We start from the raw sequence: 22,305 nt of genomic DNA, 5'->3' as shown, positions 1-22,305 counted from the left end.
ACACGTTAAACTGGAAAACTGCATATTATGCGTATTTAATCGCTCACACCAAGTTGCTTTAAAAAAATAAGGAATGTGACAGGAATTAGGATGATTTAAAGTTAGCTGCTCTACTTAGTATTCATTTCCTGTCTTCTGAGATACTGATTATTCCTAATAAGTGTGGTTATATTCGCCCTCACACCATCTCAGAAGCATGGCTAGATAGTGGGTTTTCTTTCCATATTTAATAAACGGAGTGTTTGAATCATAGGTTCACACCTGTTGGGGTAGTGAGTTTGAAATAGAACTGAGACTAGGATTCAGATGCCGTATTTTATTGAATTCTTAAAAGCCGCACAAGTAATACATGAATTTTTCATTGAAAACCTATGTGCCTTTTTTTTGTTTTTTTTTTTTGGGGGGGGGGGGAGCACACCAATGGCATATGAAAGTGCCCAGGCTAGGAATTGAATTGGAGCTGTAGCTGCTGGCCTACACCATAGCCACAGCAACACCAGATCTGAGCCATGCCTATGACCACACCACAGCTCACAGCAACTCTGGATCCTTAACCCACGGAGCAAGGCCAGGGATGGAACCTGAATCCTCGTGGATACTAGTCGGATTTATTTCCACTGCACCACCACTGGAACTCCTGACTTTCAACTTACTTCACTTAGTATGAGAATCTCTAGGTTCATCCATGTTGCTGCAAATGCATTTTTTCATTCCTTTTTATGGCTGAGTAGCATTCCATTGTGTGTATGTATCTTTTTATCTATTTTTATCTTTTTATTTATTTTATCTATTCATCGGTTGATGAACATTTAGGTTGCTTCCATGTCTTGGCTATTGTAAATCATGCTGCTATGAACATTGGTGTGCATGTCTCTTTTCAAATTAGAGTTTTCTCTGCATGTATGCCCAGGAATTGAATTGCTGGATCATATGATGGTTCTATATTTAGTTTTCTGAGGAACATCCATAGTGTTCTCTGTAGTTGACTGCACCAGTTTACATTCCAACCAGCAGTGTAGGAGGGTTCCCTTTTCTCCACACCCTTTCCAGCGTTTGTTATTTGTAGACTTTTTAATGATAGCCATTCTGACTGGTGTGAGGTGATACTCTAGTTTTCATTTGTATTTCTCTAATAATTAGCAATGATGAGCTTTTTTTTTTTTTTTTTTTTTTTTTTTTGTCTTTTTGTCTTTTTGTCTCTTAGGGCCGCACTTGGGGCATATGGAGGTTCCCAGGCTAGGGGTTGAATTGGAGCTGCAGCTGCTGGCCTACAAGACAGCCACAGCAATGCCAGGTCCGAGCCTCATCTGTGACCTACACCACAGCTCATGGCGACACCAGATCCTTAACCCATTGAGTGAGGCCAGAGATAGAACCCGCATCCTCATGGATGCTAGTTAGGTTCACTGACCGCTATGATGTCTATGTGGGTCTTCTGCCCATTTTTTTTGGCTGCGCCCATGGCATGTGGAAGTTCCTGGGCTAGGGATTGAACTCAAGCCACAGTGGCTACAGTGACACTGCCAGATCCTTAGCCCACTGCACCGAAAGAGAACTTGATTCTGCCCATTCTTTGATTGGTTATTTGTGGGGTTGTTTTGTTTTGTTTTGAGTTGTATGAGAGCTGTTTGTGTATTTTGGAAATTAAGCCCTTGTTGGTCACATTATTTGCAAACTATTTTCTCCCTGTCCATAGGTTGTCTTTTCTTTTTGTTTATGGTATCTTTTGCTGTGCAAAATCTTACAAGTTTGACTACATCCCAGTTGTTTATTTTTGCTTTTATTTCTATTGCCTTGGGAGACTGACCTAAGAAAACATTGTCAGAGAAGGTTTTGCCATGTTTTCTTTTTTTTTTCTTCTTTTTCTTTCTTTGCTTTTTAGGGCTGCACCTGCAGCATATGAAGGTTCCCAGGCTAGGGGTTGAATCGGAGCTGCAGCTGCCTGCCTATGCTGCAGCCACATCAAGGCCAGATCTGAACTGTGTCTGTGACCTACAGCACAGCTCAGAGCAACGCCAGATCCCCAGCCCACTGAGCAAGGGCAGGGATCGAACACAAGTTCTCATGGATATTAGTCAGGTTCGTTGCTGCTGAGCCATGAGGGGAAATCCTTGCCATATTTTCTTTTCTTTTCTTTTTTTTTTTTCTTTTGTCCTTTTAGGGCCGCCCCTGAGGTATATGGAGGTTCCCAGGCTAGGGGTCTAATCAGAGCTATAGCTGCCAGCCTACACCACAGCCACAGCAATGTCAAATCCGAGCCGCATCTGCGACCTACACCATAGTTCATGGCAACACCTGATCCCTAACTCACTGAGTGAGGCCAGGGATCGAACCCAAAACCTTACAGTTCTAGTTGGATTTGTTTCTCCTTTGCCATGATGGGAACTCCCCTTGCCATATTTTCTTCTAGGAATTTTATTGTGTTGAGGTAGGAGATAGATAGGTCCCTGGGCTGAGAATAGCAGGGACTTGTTAGGCTGAGTAAATTGGGCCTTACTTCTCTTTGACACCTCAAAGAGAAAGTTAATGGCAGGGGCTGAGCTCTGCTAGAGTAGAAAGATAAGATGACCACATCAATCACTCCTGGGGTCATGGAGACCTCCCCAATTACACATGTGTGGTAAAATCCTAGGGGTCCAAGGAGTTCCTGTTGTGGCGCAGCAGAAATGAATTTGACTAGGAACCATGAGGTTTCAGGTTTGATCCCTGACCTCGCTTAGTGGGTTAAAGATCCGGCATTGCCATGAGCGGTGGTGTAGGCCAGCAGCTGTAGCTCTGATTCGACCCCTAGCCTGTAGGCTAGCAGCTGTAGCTCTGATTTAACCCCTCCGTATGCCTCAGGTGCAGCCCTAAAAAAAAAAGCAAAACATGAAAACAAACAAAAAACCTCCTGGGGTCCAAAAGGGAGGGGGCGCCAGGCCATAATAAGTCTTGATACAATCTCAGAACCCTTTGGACTGAAATCTATCTTGACCAAAAGATGCACATGCATATCAGGGAGGGCCCTGTGTCCAGTCAGGTGTGAGAAATAAGATAAAACAAGATAATTGGCCAAAGGAAAACAAGAACCTGGAAGAGCTGTCCTGTGTAAGGGATATAAATCACCTCTCTGGTGTGCCCCCTCAGTGAGGAGGACGCCAGCACCCAAATTCCTCTTTTGGGTGTCTCTTACTGCTTTGTTTCTACTGTAGATAAATAGACTACTTCTCTGTGTGCTCTCCCACATGTTGTACTGTTTTTCTTTTTTGTCTTTTTGCCATTTCTTGGGCTGCTCCCTCAGCATATGGAGGTTCCCAGGCTAGGGGTCGAATTGGAGCTATAGCCGCTGGCCTACACCACAGCTACAGCAATGCTGGATCCAAGCCGCATCTGCGACCTACACCACAGCTCAAGGCAAGGCCAGATCCTTAACCCACTGAGCAAGGCCAGGGGTCGTACCCAAAACCTCATGGTTCCCAGTTGGATTCATTAACCACTGCACCACAACGGGAGCTCCCTGTTTTTCTAATAATAAACTTTATACCTGTTTTTACAGTCTTTGCCTCCTTGAAACATTCTTACTTTTAACAGGGGGCAAGAATCAAGGCAATTCTTCTAGCATCTAGCTGGTCTAGTGGCTAGGATTCCTGTTTTCATCCAGGCTGCCCAGGTTCAATTCCTGAGCAAAGAATTAAAATCTCCCTTTAAGCCATCACTCACTGCTGTTTCTCTGAGATCAGTGTCGTGTCTTGTATTTAAGTCTTTAAGCCATTTTGAGTTTTTTTAATACGATGTGAGGGAGTATTCTGAGTCCATTGATTTACATCCAGCTGTCCAATTTTCCCAGCACGACTTGCTAAAGAGACTGTCTTTTCCCCCATTGTGTATTTTTTCTTTGTTGATGATTAATTGACCATAGGTATGTATTTCGGTTTTTAAATCCTCTCAGAAATATTTTACAGTTTTAAGTGTGGAAAAGTACATATAGCTTTTTTTTTTTTTTTTTTTTTTTTTTTTTTTTTTTTTTTTTTTTTTTGGCCTCGCCCATGGCATGTGAAAGTTCCCAGGCCAGGGACTGAACCTGTGCTCAGCAGCAACCCTAGTCACTGCAGTGACAATACCAGATGCTTTTTTTTTTTTTTTTTGGCTTTTTAGAGCCGTACCCACAGCATATGGAGGTTCCCATTAGGTGTCTAATCAGAGCTACAGCTGCTGGCCTATATCACAGCCACGCCAGATCTGAGGCGCATCTTTGACCTCCACCACAACTCACTGCAATGCCAGATCCTTAACCCACAGAGCGAGTCCAGGGATTGAACCTGCAACCTCATGGACACTAGTTGGGGTTATTTTTCACTTTCAGTACAGTATTCAATAAGTTACATGAGCTATTCAACACTTCATTATAAAATAGGCTTTGTGGGAGTTCCTGTTGTGGCTCAGCAGAAATGAATCTGACTAGTATCCATGAGGGATGTGGGTTCGATCCTTGGCCTCACTCAGTGGGTTAAGGATCTGGCATCGCCATGAGCTGTGGTGTAGGTCACAGACACGGCCTGGGTCTGGTGTTGCTGTGGTTTAGGCCAGATGCTACAGCTCCAATTTGACCCCTAGCCTGGGGACCTCCATATGCTGCAAATTGGGCCCTGAAAAGACAACAAAAATAGTAAATAGGTTTTGTGCTAGCGAACTGTAGGCTAATGTGAGTATGTTTAAGGTAGGCTAGGCTAAGCTATGACGGTCAGTAGGTTAGGTGTTTTAAATGCATTTTCATTTTAGAATATTTTCAACTTGTGATGGTATATATCAGGGCATAACTCCATTGTAAGTCAAAGGAGATCTGTATTTATAAAACATGCAAACTCATACTCCTATTGTGGGGTTGGGGGAGTGGGGAGGAGAGAGAGAGGAAGAGGTTGATTGATGGGTACCATTGATGATAACCAGAATAGGCACTGAGTCTTTAAAAAGTTAGCAAGTAAAGGGGAAGAAGCATTTATTCTGTCTTGTATGAACAGTATTACATAGTGATCAAATAATACTAATTGATGAGGGAAAGTTTGTACTCTTTAAAAAGAATGACAGCATTAGAATATAATTTTGCAGCTCTTCATGAAGTAGTTCATTAAGGTAAAGCCATCAATGGATGAAACCACTGGACAAAAGTTTGTTAGGGAACTTTTCGTTGGAGGTATTACATTGTACCTCCAACGAAAACTTGGCATCACTAAGAGTGGGAAAATCAAACAAGATATGATGTGCCTCCTGATGGGATGACATCTGAAGCTCACAGTGCCACCTGTGAAGTATTCTTGCAAGAGAGAAAAGTTGAATCTGAATCTAGTCAAGACTTCTAGTTTATGGGAAATATGCAGAACAGGTTAAATGACTATCAAGTAGCAAGTGACACTACCGTATCAGATGACCTGGTTTCTTCAACACAGCGATGGCATAAAGTGTGTGCTTGTGTTAGGAGGTGGGGGTGGGTTACTGTAGATGAAATGAGACCAGAAGACCATAAGCAAATGCAACTCATGGTCTTTATTAGAAACCTGATTTCTAAATCAGCCAAGAAAAGTTGACTTTTGACATGGTCGGGGAAGTATGATTATGAAATGGGGATTAGATGATAGCAAGTTTTTATCGTTAACTTTTTTGGGTGTGAAAATGGTACTGTGTTATGTATCAAAGTGTCCATATATTTCAGAAGTGCATATGGGAGTATCTAAGAGTAAAATGACATGAAATTTTTTGCTTTCAAATAATTCATTGATGATAAAGAGAAAGATAAATAATACTAGTGGGGAGTTCCCATTGTGGCGCAGTGGTTAACGAATCCGACTAGGAACCATGAGGTTGAGGGTTCGGTCCCTGGCCTCGCTCAGTGGGTTAAGGATCCGGCGTTGCCGTGAGCTGTGGTGTAGGTTGCAGACGCGGTTCGGACCCCGAGTTGGTGGGGCTCTGGTGTGGACCAGGGGCTACAGCTCCAGTTTGACCCCTAGCCTGGGAACCTCCATATGCCGCGGGAGCGGCCCAAATGGCAAAAAGACAATAATAATAATAATAATAATAATACTAGTGGGACAGGACTTCCCATCATGGCTCAGTGGTTAACGAACCCAACTAGTATCCATGAAGACTCGGCTTTGATCCTTGGTCTTGCCCAGTGGATTAAGGATCCAGTGTTCCTGTGAACTGTGATGTAGGCCACAGACACAACTTGGGATCCCCAGGTCTGAATCGACTCCTAGCCTGGAAACTTTGATATGCTGCACTTGCAGCCCTTAAAAAAAAAAAAAAAAAAAAAAAAAGAAGGAAACTTCCTTAATCTGAAAAGAAGTAGGTACAAAATAATGTATACAGGAGTTCCCTAATGACACAGCAGATTAAGGATCCAGTGTTGTCAATGCTGTGGCATGGGTTTGATAAGTGGCTGGGAAATTCTGCATACCATAGGCACAGCTAAAAAGGAAAAAAAAAACTTAAATGTATACAAACACAGTGTTTAATGATGATACTTTAAAGATATACCAAGTAGGCGTTCCCGTCATGGCTCAGTGGTTAACGAATCTGACTAGTATCCATGAGGACACGGGTTTGATCCCTGGCCTCGCTGTGGGTTAAGGATCAGGCGTTGCTGTGAACTGTGGTGTAGGTCGCAGATGATGCTCAGATCCCTCATTGCTGTGGCGTAGGCCAAGAGCTACAGCTTTGATTTGACACCTGTCCTGGGAACTTTGACATGCTGCGGGTTCAGCCTTGAAAAGACAAAAGACAAAAAAATTAAAATATTCCATGTAAATTGGGAATTGCTATCCACCATTTCTCTAAAGCATTTAACTAGAAGTCCTAGCCCCTAAGCCGGAATGTTTGTGTTGGGGGTGGGGAGTGTTGGTCAGTGGAGAGGGAAGACAAGAAAAAGAGCATAAAGATATGAAAAGAAGAAACAGACCTGCCATTTTTATTTTATTACTCAGTGAATTCTATTACATTTATAGCTGTAAAATCATCAACACAACCAATTTTATATCATTTCCATCCCAAACTCCCAGCGCATCTCCCCATCCCGCAACCTATGTCCTTTGGAAACCATAAGTTTTTCAAGGTCTGTGAGTCAGTATCTGTTCTGCAAAGAAGTTGATTATATCCTTTTTTTATTTTTATTTTTTTATTTTTTATTTTTTTGTCTTTTTGCCTTTTCTGGGGCCAAACCCGTTGCATATGGAGGTTCCCAGGCTAGGGGCCTAATCAGAGCTGTAGCCACCAGCCAACACCAGAGCCACAGCAAAGCCAGATCCGAGTCACATCTGCGACCTACACCACAGCTCACAGCAACGCTGGATCCTTAACCCACTGAGCAAGGCCAGGAACGAATCTACCACCTCATGGTTCCTAGTCCTATTGGTTAACCACTGAGCCATGATGGGAACTCCTGTATCCTTTTTTTAGATTCCACATGTAAATTATAGCAAATGCCATTTGTGTCTCACTAACTTGATTTAGCATGATAATTTCTAGGTCCATCCATGTTGCTGCAAATGCCTTATTTCTTTCCTTTGAATGGCTGAGTAATATTCCATTGTGTATATGTACCACATCTTCTTGATCCACTCCTCTGTCGATGGACATTTAGGTTGTTGCCATGTCTTGGTTATTTTATATAGTGCTCCAGTGAACATTTGAGTACTTACCTTTTCAAGTCATGGTTTCCTCTGGAGAGATGCCCCAGAGTGGGATTGCTGGATCAAATGGTAGTTCTATTTTTAGTTTTCTGAGGAATCTCCATACTGTTTTCCACCGTGGTTGCACCAATTTACGTTCCCACCAACAGTGTAATGGTATTCCTTTTTCTCCACACTCTCCATCATTTATTGTTTGTAGACTTTTTGATGATGGCCATTCCGGCTGGTGCAAGGTGGTACCTCATAGTGTTTTGTTTTGTTTTTTTTGTGTGTGTTTTTGCTTTTTCTAGGGCCGCTTCCCATGGCATATTGAGGTTCCCAGGAAAGGGGTCTAATCGGAGCTATAGCCACCGGCCTACACCAGAGCCACAGCAAGGCGGGATCCTACCACGTCTTTGACCTACACCACAGCTCACGGCAACGCCAGATCCTTAACCCACTGACCAAGGCCAGGGATCAAACCCCCAACCTCATGTTTCCTAGTCAGATTCATTAACCACTGAGCCACGATAGGAACTCCATACCTCATAATGGTTTTGATTTGCATTTCTCTAATAATGAGTGATGATGAACATCTTTTCATGTGTTTCTTGGCAATCTGTGAGTCTTCTTTGGAGAATTGTCTGTTTAGATCTTCTGCCCATTTTTTGATGGGGTTGTTTGTTTTTTTGGTATTGAGATGTAGGGTGTATTTATAAATTTTGGAGATTAATTCCTTGTCACTTGCTCCATTTGAAAATATTTTCTCCCATTCTGTGGGTTGTCGTTTTGTTTAGGTTTCCTTTGCTGTATAAAAACTTTTAAGTTTAATTAGGTCCCCTTTGTGTATTGTTGTTTTTATTGTCATTACTCTAGGAGGTGGATCTGAGAAGGTACTTTGCTATGGTTTGTCAGAGAGTGTTCAGCCTATGTTTTCCTCTAAGAGTTTTTTAGTGTGTGGTCTTATATTTAGGTCTTTAATCTATTTTGAGTTTCTTATTGTGTATGGTAATAGGAAGTGTTCTTTTTTTTATTTTTTATTTTTTATTTTTGTCTTTTTGCAATTTCTTTGGGCCGCTTCCGTGGCATATGGAGGTTCCCAGGTTAGGGGTCGAATTGGAGCTGTAGCCACCAATTCGGGATCCGAGCCCCATCTGCAACCTACACCACAGCTCACAGCAATGCCGGATCGTCAACCCACTGAGCAAGGCCAGGGATCGAACCTGCAACCTCATGGTTCCTAGTCGGATTCGTTAACCACTGTGCCACGACGGGAACTCCTATTTTTAAATTTATTTATTTATTTGTTTATTTTTGCCTTTTTGCCATTTCTAGGGCCGCTCCCTCAGCATATGGAGATTCCCAGCATAGGGGTCAAGTTGGAGTTGCAGCCACTGGCCTACCCCAGAGCCAAGATAATGAGGGATCCGAGCCACATCTTCGACCTACACCACAGCTCACGGCAACACCAGATCCTTAACCCACTGAGCAAGGGCAGGGATTGAACCTGCAACCTCGTGGTTCCTAGTCAGATTCGTTAACCACTGATCCACAATGGGAACTCCTATTGTTTTTATTGTCATTATTCTAGGAGGTGGATCTGAGAAGATATTTTGCTGTGGTTTGTCAGAGAGTGTTCGGCCTATGTTTTCCTCTAAGAGTTTTTTAGTGTGTGGTCTTATATTTAGGTCTTTAATCTATTTTGAGTTTCTGTTTGTGTGTGGTATTAGGAAGTGTTCTAATTTCATTCTTTTACATGTGGCTGTCCAGTTTTCCCAGCACCACTTATTGAAGGGACTGTCTTTTCTCCATTGTATATTTCTTGCCTCCTTTGTCATAGATTAGTTGACTGTAGGTGTGTGGGTTTAATTCTGGGCTTTCTATCCTGTTCCACTGATCTATATTTCTGTCTTTGTGCCAGTACCATATGGTTTTGATGACTGTAGCTGTGTAGTATAGTCTGAGGTCGGGGATCCTGATTCTTCCAGCTCCGTTTTTCTTTCTCAGGATGGCTTTTGCTATCCTGGGCCTTTTGTGCTTCCAGACAAACTTTAAGATATTTTGTTATGGTCTATGAAAAATGCCCTTGGTGCTTTGATAGGGATTGCATTGAATCGGTAGATTGCCCTTGGGTCGTATAGTCATTTTGATAATATTGATTCTTCTAATCCAAGAGCGTGGTTTGTCTTTCATGCATGGTATCTGTTTGTGTCATCTTTGATTTCTTTCATCAGTGTCTTATAGTTTTCAGGGTACAGGTCTGTTGTCTTCTTTAGGCAGGTTTATTCCCAGGGATATTATTCTTTTTGATGTGATGGTAGATGGGATTGTTTCCTTAGTTTCTCTTTCTGATCTTTTGTTGTTGGTATATAGGAATGCAGTTGATTTCTGCGTATTAATTTTGTAGCCTGCGTCTTTGCCAAATTCATTGATGAGCTCTAACAGTCTTCTGGTAGCATCTTTAGGATTCTCTAGGTATAGTATCATGTCATCTGCAGACAGTGATAGGTTTACTTCTTCCTTTCCAATTTGGATTCCTTTTATTCTTCTTCTCTGATTGCTGTGGCTGAGACTTCTAAAAACTGGAGTTCCCGTCGTGGCGCAGTGGTTAACGAATCCGACTAGGAACCATGAGGTTGCGGGTTCGGTCCCTGCCCTTGCTCAGTGGGTTGACGATCCGGCGTTGCCGTGAGCTGTGGTGTAGGTCACAGACGTGGCTCGGATCCCACGTTGCTGTGGCTCTAGCATAGGCTGGCAGCTACAGCTCCCATTGGACCCCTAGCCTGGGAACCTCCATATGCTGCGGGAGCAGCCCAAGAAATGGCAAAAAGATAACAACAACAACAACAAAAAGACTTCCAAAACTTATGTTGAATAGTATTGGCGAGAGCGGACATCCTTTCAGCTTTTCACCTTTTTTTTTTTTTTTTTTTTTTGCTTTTTAGGGCTGCACCTGCAGCATATGGAGGTTCCCAGGCTAGGGGTCTAATCGGAGCTACAGCTGCTGGCTACAGCCACAGCCACAGCCACAGCCATACCAGATCCAAACCATGTCTGGTGACCCACACCACAGGTCATGGCAGCACTAGATCTTAACCCACTGAGTGAGGCCAGGGATCAAACCCGCAACCTCATGGTTTCTAGTCGGATTCTTTTCTGCTGCACCACCATGGGAACTCCAGCTTTTCACCATTGAGAATGATGTTTGCTGTGGGTTTGTCATATATGGCCTTTATTATGTTGAGGTAGGTTCTCTCTGTGCCCACTTTCTGAAGGGTTTTTATCAGAAATGGTTGTTGGATTTTCCCAAAGGCTTTTGCTGCATCTACTGAGAGGATCATATGGTTTTTACTCTTCAGTTTTTTTAATGTGGTGTATCACACTGATTGATTTGTGGATATTGAAGAATCCTTGCATCCCTGGGATAAATCCCACTTTATCACGATGGACAATCCTTTTAAGGTATTGTTGGATTCGGTTTGCTAGAATTCTGTTGAGGATTTTTTTCATCTATGTTCATCAGTGATATTGGTCTGCAATTTTCTTTTTTTGTGGTATCTTTGGTTTTGGTATCAGGGTGATGGTGGCCTCGTTGAATGAGTTTGGGAGTGTTGGTTCCTTCCTCTGCAGTTTTTTGAAATAGTTCCAAAAGGATAGGTGTTAGCTCTTCTGTGAGTGTTTGATAGAATTCACCTGTGAAGCCATCTGGTCCTGGACTTTTGTTTGTTGCACTTTTTTTTTAAATTTTTTTGGGGGAGGGTCTTTTTGCCTTTTCTAGGGCTGCTCCCGTGGCATATGGATGTTCCAAGGCTAGGGGTCTAACTGGAACTGCAGCCTCTGGCCTGTGCCAGAGCCACAGCAACGCCAGATCCAAGCTGCGTCTGCAAGCTATACCACAGCTCATGGCAACGCTGGATCCTTAACCCACTGAGCAAGGGCAGGGATCGAACCCGCAACCTCATGGTTCCTAGTTGGACTTGTTAACCGCTGAGCCACACGGGAACTCCCTGTTGCAAGTTTTTTCAATCAAAGTTTCAGTTTCAGTACTTGTGATTGATCCATTCATCTTTTCTATTTCGTCTTGGTTTAGTCTTGGAAGATTGTACTTTTCTAAGAATTTGTCCGTTTCTTCTAGATTGTCCGTTTTATTAGCATATGGTTGCATGTAGCAGTCTCTTATGGTCCTTTGTATTTCTGTGATGTCCGTTGTAACTTCTCCTTTTTCATTTCTGATTTTCTTGATTGAGTCCTCTATTTTTCTTGATAAGTCTGGCTAAGGGTTATCAATTTTGTTGCTCTTTTTAAAGAACCAGCTTTTAGTTTCGTTGATCTTTTCTGTGGTTTTCTTCATTTCTGTTTCATTCATTTCTGCTCTGATCTTTGATTTCTGTCCTTCTGCTAACTTCAGGTCTTGTCTGTTCTTCTCTCTCTGGCTGCTTTAGATGTAAAGTTAGGTTGTGTATTTGAGGTTTTTCTTGTTTCCTGGGGTAGGCTTGTATTGCTATAAACTTCCCTCTTAGAACTGCTTTTGCTGCATCCCCTAGGTTTTGGAGTGTTGTGTCTTTGTTGTCATTTGCTTCTAGGTATTTTTGAATTTCCTCTTTGATTTCTTCAGTGGTGCATTGGTTGTCTAGTAGTAGCATGTTGTTTAGTCTCCACGTGTTTGTGTTTTTTGCAGTTTTTTTCCTTGTTGTTGGTTTCCAGTCGTCAAGCATTGTGGTCGGAAAAGATGCTTGATGTGATTTCAGTTTTCTTAAAGTGACCGAGGCTCGATATGTGGGCCGGAATGTGATCAATCCTAGAGAATGTTCCGTGTGCACTTGAGAAGCATGTGTATTCTGCTGCTTTTGGACGGAATGTTCTATAAATATCTATTGAGTCCATCTGGTCTAATGCTTCATTTAGGGCCTGTGTTTCCTTGTTGATTTTCTGTCTGGACGATCTGTCCATTGCTGTAAGTGGGTGTTAAAGTGCCCCGCTATTATGGTGTTATTGTTGGTTTCTCCTTTTAAGGTTGTTAGCAGTTGCCTTATATATTGAGGTGATCCTATTGTTGGGCGCATATATATTTACAATTGTTATATCTTCTTCTTGGATTGATCTTTTGACCATTAGGTAATGTCCTTCTTTGTGTCTCATACTATTCTTTATTTTAAGGTCTATTTTGTCTGATATGAGTATTGCTACGCCAGCTTTCTTTGGGTTCCCGTTTGCATGGAATATTTTCTTCCATCCTGTCGCTTTCAGTTTGTATGTGTCCCTAGAAGTGAAGTCAGTCTCTTGAAGAAAGCATATTATATGGGTCTTATTTTCGTATGCATTCGGCCAGTCCCTGTCTTTTGGTTGGGGCATTTAGCCCATTTATGTTTAGGGTAATTACTGATATGTATGTTCTTATTGCCATTTTATTAAGTGGTTTGGATTTGTTTTTGTTGGTCTTCTTCCTTCCCTTCTTCTCTTGTTCTCTCCTCTTGTGGTTTGATGACTATCTTTAGTGCTGTATTTGAGTTGATTTTTCTTATTTGTGTGTGTATCTATTGTAGATTTTTTTGTTTGCAGTTACCCTGAAGTTTTGATATAGGAATCTACATATATACATGAGATCATTTTTTAAGTTGTTGGTCTCTTAATTGCAAGTGCATTTCCAGTGTCCTGCATTTGTACCCTCCTCTTTTCATTGTTTCTGATTTTGGTAGCATATTCGTGCGTGGATGATTTCCTACCTTTACTGTGATCCTTGTTGTTTGTAGTATTTTTGTTTCTAGTGTGGCCTTTTCTGCCTAGAGAAGTTCCTTCAGTATTTGTCATAAAGCTGGTTTAGTGTTGCTGAATTCTCTTAGCTTTTGCTTGTCTGTTAAGCTTTTGATTTCTCCCTCCAACCTGAGTGGAAACCTTGCCAGACAGAGTAATCTTTGTTGGAGGTTTTTTCCTTTCATCACTTTAAGTATATTGTGCCACTCCCTTCTGGCCTGCAGAGTTTCTGCTGAAGAATCTGCTGATAACCTTATCAGGGTTCCCTTGTAGGTTATTTGTTTCTTTTCCCTACTTTCTTTCAATAATCTCTCTTTGTCTTTAATTTTGGTCAGTTTGATTAATATGTGCCTTGGGGAGTTCCTCCTTGGGTTTATTTTACTATGATACTCATTGTGCTTCCTTGATCTGAGTGAGTGGTTCCTTTCCCGTGTTAAGGAAGTTTTTGGCTATTATCTCTTCCAATCTTTTTTTGTCCCTTTCTCTCTCTTCTCCTTCTGGCACCCCTATAATATGGGTGTTGGTGTGTTTAACATTCTCCCAGAGTTCTCCTAGACTGTCTTCATTTCTTTTCAATCTTTTTTCTCTTTTCTGTTCCTCTTCAGTGATTTCCACCAGTCTGTCCTCCACCTTGCTTATTCGTTCTTCTGCCTCCCATATTCTGCTATTGGTTGCAACTAAAGAGTTTTTTATTTCAGCTATTGTATTTTGCATCTCTGCTTGCATAAGGTTTTGTTTTGTTTTGGTCTTTTTGTCTTTTTATGGCCACACCCGCGGCATATGGAGGTTCCCCGGCTAGGGGTCGAATTGGAGCTGTAGCTGCCGGCCTATGCCACAGCCACATGGGATGTGAGCCATGTCTGCTACCTACACCACAGCTCATGGCAATGCTGGATCCTTAACCTGCTGAGCCAGGCCAGGGATGGAACCTGCAACATCATGGTTCCTAGTCAGATTCACTTCTGCTGCACCATGATGGGAACTCCTGCTTGCATAAGTTTTAAATTTTGTATTTCTTTGCTCAGTGTTTGCTGTAAATTATCACTCTCTGCCTCCAGCTTATTTCCAGTGTCTTGGCATCATCCTCACTATCATCAGTCTAAAGTCTTTTTCCTGGAGGCTGATAATCTCCAGATCACTTAGCTATTTTTCTGGGTTTTTTCTTGCTCCCTTATCTGAGTTATAGTTCTCTGCCTTTTCATATTTATAGGTTTTTGGTGTGGTCTCCTTTTTGCAGACAGTAGAGTTGTAGCTTCTCTTGCTTCTGCTGTCCTCGCCCCTTGTGGCTGATGCTGGTACAGGGGCTTGCTGTAGGCTTCCTGATGGGAGGGACTGGTGCCTGCCCACTGGGAGGTGGGGCCTATTCTTAACCCTCTGGTGGGTGGGCTTTGTCTCTGGGTGAGATTAGAGACTGCTGTGTGCCTGAGGAGTCTTTAGACAGCCTGTTTACTGATGGGTGGTGCTGTGATCCCAGCTGGATTATTGTTTGGCCTGGGGCTTTCAGCACTGATGGGTGGCCACCTCTAGAGGAACGCAGGCTGATGATTATTCCAGAGAATTTAGCCTCCAATGACCTTCCCCCACAAGGAGCCACAGTCACCCCCTGTTTTCCCAGGAGATCCTCCAGGAACTGCAGTCATGTCCAACCCAGATTCCTATGGAGTCTCTGCTTTGCCCTGGAACCCAGAGCACATGAAAGCCTGTGAGCGCCTTTCAAGAATGGGGTCTCTGTTTCCCCCAGTCTTATGGAGCTCCTGTGCACAAGCCCCACTGGCCTTCAATGCCAGATGCTCTGGGGGCTCCTTCTCCCAATGCCAGGTCCCCAGTCTGTGGGCTGCCCACCTGGCGAGTATGGGGTTACTTATATTGCATAATTGCCCCTCCTGTTGTCTTGATGTGGCCTCCTTTTTGTCTTCTGGAGTAGGATATCTTTTTGGATAGTTTGCCATCCATTCGTTTGAAGGTTTTTCAGCAGTTGGTTGTAAGTTTGTTGTTTTTATGAGGGAAGGCAAGCTCCAGTCCTTCTGTTCCGCCATTTTAATCGCGTCTCTTCCAGACCTCTCATTAAAAAAAAATTATTATAGTCGGTTTACAATATTCTTTCAAAAAAAAAAAAAGAGTTGCCATTGTGGCTCAGCAGTTAACGAACTGGACTAGCATTCTTGAGGACATGTGTTTGATCCCTGGCCTCACTCAGTAGGTTAAGGATCTGGCATTGCCCTGAGCTGTGGTGTAGGTTGCTGATACAGCTTGGATCCCGTGTTGCTTTGGCTCTCAAGTAGCCCGGTTGCTACAGTTCTGATTGGACCCCTAGCCTGGGAACCTCTTTATGCCATGGGTGCAGCCCTAAAAAGACAAAGAAAAAAAAATACAGTGTTCTGTCAATTTCTGCTGTACAGCAAAGTGACCTAGTTATGCATATATATACCTCTTTGTTTTGTTTTGTTTTTTCAGGGCCGCACCATTGGCATATGGAAGTTCCCAAGTTAGGGGTCTAATTGGTGGTGCAGCTGCTGGCCTACACCACAGCCACAGCAATGCAGGATCCAAGCTGTGTGTCTATGACCTACACCACACCTCACAGCAACGATATATCCTTAACCCACTGAGCAAGGCCAGGGATCGAACTTACATCCTCATGGATACTAGTCAGGTTTGTTACCACTGAGCCACAATGGGAACTCCTACATATACACATACATTCTTTTTCTCATGTTATTTTCTATCATGTTCTGTCACAAGTGATTGGACATAGTTCCTGTGCTATACAGCAGGACCTCATTGCAGTGAGCAGTGAAGGCACTTTTGGTCAGTGCTCTCTGAGAGCCAGGGCAGGCACACGTGCTGTCCGTGCCTGTGGTCTCAGCATCCTCATGTGCTCCCTATTTCCACTTTCAGAAGTTCTGCAGATGCCATCTACTAGCAAGAGGACCTTCTGCTCCCAGTGGCAGCAGCCGTCACTGTTGCTTTTCCCAAGGTAAACACATGCTGAGGTACACCATTCTCTTTGCTCTACTCTTACATAGTTAGGTGTGAAATTTTCGATGGGAGAGGAGGAGGGAGGGAAGCAGGAAGGGAGGGAAGGGCCTCAGAACCATGCCTGAGTCTCTCGGAGTGAGGGCCCAATTCTGTGGGGGGCGGGGTTCTCCTGCAGGAGATAATGTCAGTAGCCAGCCAGAACTGCAGAGGAGGATGGTTTTGTACACTGCCGATCTCTTCGTTCCATTGGAGCCAAACCTACCCAAAGGGCTGCTGTACAATGTATGGTCAAAAAGAAAAGAAAAAAAAAAGAGTTCCTTCACATCTCAGTGGGTTGGGGATCTGGTGTTGTCACTGCTGTGGCTCCGGTTACAGCTGTGGCACTGTGCATGTGTTCGATCTTTGTCCCGGGAACTTCTGCATGGTGCAAGCGCAACCAAAAAAAAGATGCAGGATCTGAGCAGGCCCAGGCATCCGTCCCTCATGAGCCTCACAACCCTGGCCCTTCTCGTGCAAAAAGTGGGGCCACTTTCCTTTTCAGCCTCCTTCCTGAAAAACCACAGCAGTTCCTCTTGAAAAACACCAAATGTTTTCATTCCAGTCCTCCTGGTCCAGTCTGACAGTCCTTGAGAAGGAGCTTGGCTCTAAGAACAAGTGCCTGGCCACCTCTCATGCCCACCCCAGGCCTCTCCCTCCCCCTGAAAGGGGAAAGAGATGGGGTGGGCTGGGTGAGGATCATCTTTCCTGGTAATTCCTGTTCCTCTCCTCTTCTACTTTCCCCAACGAAATACAGTCAAGGAGACGTCTCACTGTATAAGTGCCAGGATAAAAGTTAACTGCCTGTGGGTCCCTGTGCTATAAGTAAAGGGGAACCTCCAGGTACTAAGTGGGGGGTGTTCCTTCCCACTCCCAGCACCTCACTCATCCACTGGCTTTTACTGCCCCCTTGTGGTTGTTCTCTTCCCACAGCCAATCTGGCCCACTCTGACCACACTGGTCCCCTGCAAACCTTGCATTGGGCTAGTCTTCACTGGGGGGCACTTTTGGCAAAAAGTAGTGAGAAAACTTTCTTCCAAAATGTGTAAATACATGAGTATCTTCCAGAAATTTTCTTTTCTTTTTAAAAACTTTACTGGTTGAAAATTTTCAACTTTACTGGTTGAAACCTCACCAGGTGACTATAGAATAAGGGGATCAGAAAAATGTCCCCTGCCTCTAGATGGGTAAAGGAAGCCCTATTATTCCTGTAAAAAGTGATGCTCTTCTGGACACTGCGTGTTCCTGGCGAGGTTGTGGCTGGATCTATCTGAAACCAAACCCCACTAAAGCCAAGTTTATGATTCCCCTCTGTATCCCAAACTGTTTTCTCTTTCTTGTCTTACCCCTGTTCCTCTCAGGATTGAGGAGTTCAAAGAAAAGGGAGGACTAAAACTGGGCAGGATCCTGGGGCCCCTCCCAGGTACACAGGCCCCTTTGTGTCACCCATTTCTTGTTTGCAGAAAAAGCCTTTGGCCCCCTAGACATTCACAGAGTTCCAAAGAGCAGACTCAGTTACTAATTGGGGAAAAAAAGGAATGCAGGAACAGTCAAGCAAAAGCAGTCAAGAAACAATAGTTCAGTGATAAAGTGGAGTCTTAGCTCCTCCTCAAGGGATATAAGTAACAGTCTGTGAGAATCTTTGCGCTTTCTGAAGAAACTAAGACCCCTCCTTCAGGTGGAGAATGGTGTCTACCTGCTAACCACAAGCCCCAGACCCCAGATTGGTTGGAACCAGAAGGTGGATGATTAAGATTCCTGAAACATCACCCTTTTACCTTACTGTTAGGTTTGCCAAGAGAGGAATGAGCAAGGCCAAGTTAGTAAACCAAAAAAGATTTACTAAGGCATCAGAGGGACATGGGCTGAGCTCAAGATGGGGACAGCTCTGACTGTGAGGAGGTGCTAGGCTTGTAAAAGATCCGTGGCGGGAATCTGTGGCTGGATGGAGTTCATGGCAGGAACAACGAAGAAGGAGGGGAAGGTCAAGGGAGGGGTAGGGGGTAGAGTCCCATGACAGAGGGCAGTCAATCCTTGTAGGAGGTTAATCTATGCAGGCACTTGTTTTCTGCAGGCCGTTGTTTCTTGCTGCCGAACTTGAGCATCACGTTCTGGGTGGGTGTGTCCACAGCAGGTCTCCAAGGTGAACAGCCACATTTAGGGGTTTGGGGTCTGTCTCCATCCTTCAGGAACCTATCACTTACCACTAACCAATCAGAAGAAAGTCAGGCACCCTACATTCCTCACCCCAAATGTTGCCTTTCAAAACCCTTCCCTGAAAGCCACTGGCAAGTGTGGGTCTTCTAAGCACAAGCTGTCCCTTCTCCTTGCTTAGTGTCCTAAAAAATAAATGCTCAGATTTCCTTCAGTACAACCAGGTGTTGATGATTGGCTTTGCTGCATGTCAGATGAGCAGACTCAAGTTCAGTTACATAACTCCCAAGAGTTTTTTTCTGAGCCCTGGTCATAGCAGAACAGCATTTGGAGGCAAAAATCTCATCCCATGCTTGGGCAAGCCACTTAGGCTTCCTGCTGCCCTGTAATGTGGCTGTGACTACTGCATCCACCTCACAGCTATCAAGGGGTAAGGTTTTAGACCCTAAGGTGAGGACACAAGCCAATGATTTGATGAAACCTGTTTGCAGCCTGCTGTTTTCTGTCCTGTGTGGGATGGTTCTCAGAACACAAAGGGCAGGACTGTCCCCACTGTTCCAGACATCTCACACCTGAACAGCTAGTGCTAGAACATGGTGAATTGTTCCAACTAACACCCAGAAGCCCTCAACTAGAAACACATCCCTCTTCTTCATAACTGTAGTGTGTCTGACAGTTGAAGTGTTTTTTTTTTATTGTAATGCAAGTGTCTGACTTAAGCTTTTGATTGCATCCACTTCAAAGACTGTCATGTGAACAAACATATTGCCAGCCACAGAACCAGATAAGGAGCCGGGCTGAACCCCTTAAGTTCTTCTGTTTTAAATATTTTTTTCGTTTGGCCACTTGTTTTTTGCTCCCTGAGACTTTAATTCCTGCTCTTTTGTTGTTGTTGTTTTCTTTTTAGGGTCACCCCTGTGGCACATGGAAGTTTCTGGGGCTAGAGGCTGAATTGGAGCTGCAGCTGCCTGCCTACACCACAGCCACAGCACCGCTAGAACTGAGCTGCATCTGTGATCTGCACCACAGCTTGCAGCAACACCGGATCCTTAACCCACTGAGCAAGGTCAGGGGGTTGAACCCGCGTTCTCATGGATACTAGTCGAGTTCTTAACCCCCTGAGCCACAACAGGAACTCCAGTTCTTGCACTTAGGATTTACATTTACCAGTAAAGAGAAGAGTGAACCCAAGAAACCTAGGCCCACACCCTTGACCCCAATAAAAGCAGAACGGGCCCAGGCTCTCTACCCATGACCTTGTGTGGCCTCAGGCATCCTGTGTACCCTCCATAACTTCTAAGTAATAAACCTGGTTTACTTGCTTCATAGTTTCCTGATGGTTTTTGCTGAGGGTATCTTGCAATCATAATAGGAACCACAAGGGTAGGTCTTGTCACACTGTAGATAGGAGGCTGAGGCCCACACAAAACAACAGCTTTGCCCAAAGGTGACTTGTCTCTAAGCTTCTAATGTTCACGGACAGCACTGTTTCCTGTAAGCAGTGTTGACCCATGACTTGGAGGATACCTTGCCTTTCTGACTCATGGTGCCAAGGTGATCTCAGAGAGGCCAAGCTAGAGAGACTAGAGCCTTGGGAGAGAGCCCAGTAGAGAGAGACGCTCAGGCTGGGTGCCTGGAGAGTCCCGGATTCATAATTGCATGTCCTTGGGAAACTAACTTACCCTAAAATGCTCTTTCATCATCTCTAAAAGAGGGAGAACACCCCAAGGAGTGTTGGGGTGATATACGGAGAGGATGATTGAGATCTGCTCACACCACTGCTTAGGTGTACAAAGAAAATGTAGTCAAGTACATATTTTTCACAAGTCATAGGAGTCGGGGAGCCAGGACAAGGTCAGCTACTCAATTTCCTTTGGTCCAAACCTCCTCCAAGTTCCTTTCCCAGTGCAGCTTTGAATCAGGAATGGTTTAACAATTTCTCTTTAAATTTTTTTTTTTTTTTGTCTTTTTGTCTTTTTGCTATTTCTTTGGGCCACTCCTGCGGCATATGGAGGTTCCCAGGCTAGGGGTCCAATCGGAGCTGTAGCCACCAGCCTACGCCAGAGCCACAGCAAGGCGGGATCCGAGCCACAGCAAGGCGGGATCCGAGCCACTTCTGCAACCTACACCACAGCTCACGGCAATGCCGGATCGTCAACCCACTGAGCAAGGCAGGGACCGAACCTGAAACCTCATGGTTTCTAGTTGGATTCTTTAACCACTGCGCCACGACGGGAACTCCTTTTTTTTTTTTTTTTTTTTGTCTAAAAATTTTTTTTAGGGAGTTCCCTTCATGGCTCAGGGGTAAACGAACCCAACTAGGATCCATGAGGATGAAGGTTTGACCCCTAGTCTGCTTAGTGGGTTAAGGATCTGGCATTACTATGAGCTGTGGTGTAGGTCGAAGACATGGCTTGGATCCCGCATGGCTCTGCCTGTGGTGTAGGCCAGTGGCTATAGCTCCAATTCGACCCTTTGTCTTGGAACTTCCACATACTGCAGGTGTGGCCCTAAAAAGCAAAAAAAAAAAAAAAATTTTTTTTGGCCGCATCAACAGCATGTGGAAGTTCCCAGCCAGAGATTGGGTGCATGCCACAGCAGCAATCCAAGCCATTGCAGTGACAACACCAGCTCCTTAACCCACTGTGCCACAAGGGAACTCCCTAACAGTCTCTTTTGAACAAGTCTCTTCTAGATGAATTTTCTGCCATTGGAATGGGAATGATCTTGTATCCCATCCTTGTGTGCTTCTTCAAAATGTCACCTGGCTATATGTGAGGGTGTGAGGATGAGGGTAGAAGGGCCAGGGATCCACTGGAGGTGCTGGGGTCCATGTGGACCCCTGCAGTGGAGGGTCAGTCCGGCTTCATCTGGCTGTGAACACTATAGGATAGCTGGTCCCTGCTGGTCTTTGAGCCACTACTGAAGTCTCTGGGTCCAGCCATTCTCCTGTGACAATGAAGGCCAGGCATCTTGTAGTCCATCTGTCCTCATGCCAGACCTCTACTGACCCACTGGCCTCAGCCCCTTGTGTTCTCCCCATAAGGCATATGGGGACTTCTGGATCCCTGCATGCATCCCCTAGGCCACAGGGAGCCAGGAACCTCACTTCAGCTGTTTCACTCTGACCTTGTGTTATGGACTGAATACTAGTGTCCTCCCCATACTCGCTCATAGGTTGAAATCCTAACCCCCATTGTGAGCTGTTACGAGATGGAGTGATTAGTTCGTAAATGTGCAGCCCCATGAATGGAATTAATGCCCTTATAAAAGAGAGCCCAGGAGTTCCTATTGTGGCTCAGCGGTAATGAACCTGACTAGTATCCATGAGGACGTGGGTTCAATCCCTGGCCTCACTCAGTGAATTAAAGGATCTGGCATCTCTGTGAGCTGTGATATGTAGGTCGCAGATGCAGCTTGGACCCAGCATTGCTGTGGCTATGGTGTAGGCCAGCAGCTGCAGCTCCAATTCAACCCCTAGCCTGGAAACTTCCTTATGCTATGGGTGTGGCCCTAAAAAGCAATAAATTAAAAGTAAAAGAGACGCCAGGGAGCGCTCTCACCCTCTCCACCACATGAAGACAGACACACAGTAAGATAACCATCTACAACCTGGAAGAGGGCTCTCACCAGAACTCGACTATGCTGGCCCCTGATCTTGAACTTCCAGCCTCTAGAAGTCTTGTTGACATGCTACCAGTCTGTGGTATTCTGTCACAGCAGCCTGAATGGATTAAGATACCCA

At 44.3% G+C, this 22,305-nt stretch overlaps 1 long non-coding RNA gene across 1 annotated transcript in view; it reads left to right on the top strand.

Annotated features, from left to right (window-relative positions):
- Nucleotides 1–22,305, top strand: part of LOC110259387 — a 47,849-nt gene that overhangs the window by 6,812 nt on the left and 18,732 nt on the right. Inside the window, exon 2 of the long non-coding RNA XR_002341729.1 lies at nucleotides 16,290–16,368. This is a non-coding gene — a long non-coding RNA (uncharacterized LOC110259387). The remainder of the gene's footprint in view (nucleotides 1–16,289; nucleotides 16,369–22,305) is intronic.

Source organism: Sus scrofa, chromosome 2 (assembly GCF_000003025.6).
Source record: "Sus scrofa isolate TJ Tabasco breed Duroc chromosome 2, Sscrofa11.1, whole genome shotgun sequence".
Taxonomy (NCBI): domain Eukaryota; kingdom Metazoa; phylum Chordata; class Mammalia; order Artiodactyla; family Suidae; genus Sus; species Sus scrofa.
Note: the sequence above shows the minus strand (reverse complement) of the source record. Positions and strands in the feature narration are given on the sequence as shown.